At 40.3% G+C, this 4,505-nt stretch overlaps 1 pseudogene; it reads right to left on the bottom strand.

Moving 5' to 3' along the window:
* Positions 1–3,662: 3,662 nt before the first annotated feature.
* LOC114631526 overlaps positions 3,663–4,505 on the bottom strand; it is a 1,331-nt pseudogene continuing 488 nt past the window's right edge.

Raw genomic sequence — 4,505 nt, 5'->3', positions numbered from 1 at the left:
AGCTCAAGAAGAAGAAGGAAGACCAAAGTGTGGGTGCTTTGGTCCTTCTTAAAAGGAGTATCAAAATACTCAACCAGAACTCCCAGGGTCTAAACCTTCAGCCTGGGAACACAAAGGGTGGGACTTATGGCTCCACCTGTATAGGTAGTTGAGGACGGCCTTGTCAGGCATCAGTGGAAGAGGGGGGCCTTGATCCCTGAAAGTTTGGATTCCCTAGTGTTGGGGAATTCGAGAGCAGGGAGGCAGAAATGGGTGGATGGTGGGGGCACACTCTCATAGAAGTAGGAGGAGGGGGGATGAGATAAGGGGTTTGGGTTAGAATGGGAAGCAGGATAATATTGAAAGGTAAATAAAGTATTCAATTGAAAAAAAACAGATAGTGGGTCTGGAAATTGTAGTCAAGCAGTTGAGACTTTTTGTCAACAATTTATTATGGGGATTTTGTATAATCCTCAAGGACAAGGTATCGTGGAAGAGGCCCATGGAACTTTAAAAAGATTGGTGAGACATACTGTTGCTGAGACAAAGAATGATGCCGACCTGTGAGCTTGCTGAGTGCCCTGACAAGGGTGACTGGGGAGCTGTACTGGACATATGTTCCTGACCCACCTTTGCTTGACTATATCCCAGATGGGACAAGCTGCCTTGCCTCAAGTTTTTAGACCTTGTGGGATAGAGAATCAAAAAGAGAAATTATACTGTCTCTTATATTCTTCTTAAAGGTGACCAGCTATTAGAACTCAATCATGTACTGTTCTAGAAATCAATCCAATATTGGAAAGAACAGTCTACTTTTGGAAGACTGGATCTGGACATTGTCAGAGACATATTTGGAAGTTAGCTGTAGTTCACTATGATGTTACGATAGCAAGAGATAAAGTTGGGACAAGATCTGGATTTCAAACAAGGGTTAGTGAATGTTTTAAGGCTCTTTTAATTGTCAAGCTAAAATTGGTTTTGTCTCTTCTACAGTATTTATTGTAAGTTGCATTGACTGTGTGTTGAATCCTGGCAAGGATTATCTGTTACAAGGATCTATCAACTAGCTTTTGTCTTACTGCCCTAAGTATTAGAAAACCTTGATTTGCTGAAAAAAAGCTTGAAGATGCTGGAAGAAGTGAGTTAGGCTTTAAGCAGAAGCAAGAGGGTAGTGGGCTTGATTATTGCTGGTATAACAGCTTTAATTTCATTAATTGCTACCACCACTGCTTCTGCAATAGCATTGACACAAGGAGTTAAGACAACTATTTTTGTTAACCATATAGCAAAAAAAAAAAAATGCTACTAATGTATTGAGTATACAAAAGGATTTATATAGGTATCTGGAACAATGGATGATGCTCTATAACGTATTCAAGTTATCTGAAGAAGGTTCAGGGTTCAAGAGTTAGGAGCCATCCAAAATGTCATGACAAATATCATTGGAGTGGTGTTACTTTTGAAATTCACAATGATTGTCATTATAATTAGAAAAAAGTTTAAAGACACCTGTAGGATATTTGGCATAATACTAACACCTCTCTGAATGTGTTAACTTTGTGTAGTGAGATTATGAATTTAAAGAATGCTGCTCTGTTGAGCTTTGATGCTGCAGATAATGCTGATAAAATTATCCCTGGCCTGAGGTTAGTATTTCCATTTTGGTCAAATTTCAAGAATCCCATAGATAGCTTGATTAGGCTAGCCCTTCTTGTCCTGGGAATATTTTTATTCCTGCCCATTGTATTAAAGCTTGTCTCTAACTACATCAACAGGCTGGCAGCCAAAGTACATGACTTAAAACTGATAATAGACCCCCAGACAGAGTTTTTAATTTAACAGTCTGGCAAGCCAAGGACGGTAAGATCCTGCACTGAGCCTTACCAACCTAAGACAGAAGTGCATTGCTTTTGATAATGCATATTCCATGATAGGTAAGGAAGGAATTCTTGTCAAAACAACCTAAGACAGGCTCAGTCTTGTTAATGAAATAAAAAAGGGGGAGAGGTGGAGAGCCTTTGGGGCTGCTTGGCAAGAAGCTGACATGTGCCAAGGACAAGGACAAGGGCTGCTTGGCAGGAATATGACATTGGCCAAGGTCAAGGAAGTAGGCTTCAGGCAGGAATCTGACATTAGGCTAGAACAAAGAAGTAATTTCAAGTAGGAATCTAAATCTCAAGCTACAACAAAGAAGTAATATCAGGCAGGAATCTAAATATTAGGCTAGAACAAGGAAGTAGGCTTCAGACATGAAAATAACCTTAGGGTAGGACAGGGAAGTAGGCTCAGATACTTTGGTCATCCTGATAAGCCTTTAGAAACAGTGATCACGGGAGTGTTCATGTAATTGGGTTTATGCCTTGCTTTTTCTTTGACTATTTGTGTTTATTGTCTTGCTTGTTCCTTGACTATTTGCATCTATTGTATTGCTAGACCCTCAACCTAGAAATGACCTTAATACGTGCATGTAATCAAAATGGTATAAAAGCATAAAGGAAGAGGGGGTATAGGATAGGGGGTTCTAGGGAGGGGAAATGGGGAAAGGGGATGACATTTGTATTGTAAATAAATAAAATATCCAATAAAAAAAAAGTTCCAACCAACAAGCTGGAGTTTGGTATTATTTCTGGTGCAGAGGGCTGGAGAGATTAACTACTCTTTCAGAGATCCTGAGTTCAATTCCCAGCAACCACATGGTAGCTCCCAACCATCTGTAATGGTGTCTGATGCCCTTTTCTGGTGTGTCTGAAGACAGTGTACATGAAATAAATAAATCTTAAAAAAAAATAAAAATAAGAAATAAATAAATAAAGATTTTTGTATTCACTAGCACACAACAGTTTTTGGTATTTATCATCAGTAACTAGGTTCTTTAAAAATTTAGGATATATGGGGGCAGGTGGAGAGATGGCTTAATGGTTAAGAGCACTTGGTCTTGCAGAGGACTTGGTTTGTTTCCCAAAAAGCTCTGTGTGATGAGTCTCTAGACATGCAGAGCTAGAAAGGGAAGAGGAAGCAGGCAGATTGTCTGTAATGTCAGACCACCCAGATGTGTGCAATGCAGGAAAAGAGTGTGGACAGAGAGAGGGAGAGGGAGAGGGAGAAGGAGTGGGAGAGGGAGAGGGAGAGAGAAAGAGAGGCCTGTGCATAGGGAGGCTGTTCCTATCCCTCCTACAGAGGACAGGTTTTATCTCTGTGGCTTCCTTTCTTCCTTGGTATCTGCTTGTGCTTTGTGATCAGAAAAGATGATCTGAGAACCTAAAGATGTCTTCATGCTAGGCTGTTTTATTGTGATATTTAAAAAGAAACCACACACAAACACACTATATGTATGTGTATGTATATGTGTACATGTCTATGAACATCATATATATCATTTAGTAATGGTTCATTGCATGCATGCATACAATCTACTGCAATCAGTGTTGCTCATATGTATTTGTGTTTAGGGAACTGACCACTTGGGATTGGCTCATGCCTGGAGAAGCAGCCATTAATTTCCTATAGCTCTTCACCTGGGACTAAAGCCCTGTGAGAATTCCAGCATTCATATTGACATGTCAATGGGTGTTGTCATTGCACAGGTCTTGTTTAGGTGATCATAGAGTTAAGATCTCGGGAGTAGGGCTTCCCAACCATGTTTAGAAGACCGTATCTCACAGCAGACATCTTGGTCCTCTGGTTCATACAGTCTGTCCACCTTCTCTTCTGGAATGCTCCTGGAGTGTTAGGTAGGGGCTGTTATAGATGCATCCACCGTGCTTGAGCAACCCATGGTCAGTGTTCTTTGCATTTGGACCAGCCATGATTTTTATAATGGTCTCTGTGTGATGCAAAAAGAAACCTTTTTGATGCAGGATGAGAACTACATTTATCTTGGGTGTATTTATAACACAGTTAGAAATTATACTGGATTAGAAAGGTGGAAGTTATGGCTAAGTTTATAACCAAGCATGAATCCCTGCCTACTGAGGGAGGGCCCTAAATCCAACCTGATGACTTTTGGTTACCTCAGGATATTAGAACTGCTGCTGCACCCTTAGGAATATCTCTCTAGGTTGGTCATAGGCTTTGTGTGTGTGTGTGGTACATGTGGAGGTCAGAGGACAATTTACAGGAACCAATTCTCTTCTTCTTCAGTTGGAGTTCAGAGAGTGAACTCAGTCAGGCTGGGCAGCAAGGGCCTTTACCTGCTGGGCCCTAAATTATGACGTTTGTACTTAATTAAAAGAAAGTTGAAGTAGACCATTTGCTAAATAAAAAATAGAGTTTCACCTACTTATATATACTATATACATGTATACAATGATCAACTAATTAACATTTTGTTTTGTTGAGACAGGCTCTCTCTACATATCCCTGGCTGTCCTGGAAATCACCACATAGACTAGGCTGGCTTTGAACTCACAGAGATCTGCCAGTCTCTGCCTCTGCTGGGTTTAAAGAAGTGTGGCAGCACATAGGGATAATTAATGCATTTATCACCTCTATTCTCTCTCTCTCTCTCTCTCTCTCTTTTTTTTTTT

This window comes from Grammomys surdaster, unplaced genomic scaffold, assembly GCF_004785775.1.
Source record: "Grammomys surdaster isolate TR1022 unplaced genomic scaffold, NIH_TR_1.0 363, whole genome shotgun sequence".
NCBI classification, from domain to species: domain Eukaryota; kingdom Metazoa; phylum Chordata; class Mammalia; order Rodentia; family Muridae; genus Grammomys; species Grammomys surdaster.
Note: the sequence above shows the minus strand (reverse complement) of the source record. Positions and strands in the feature narration are given on the sequence as shown.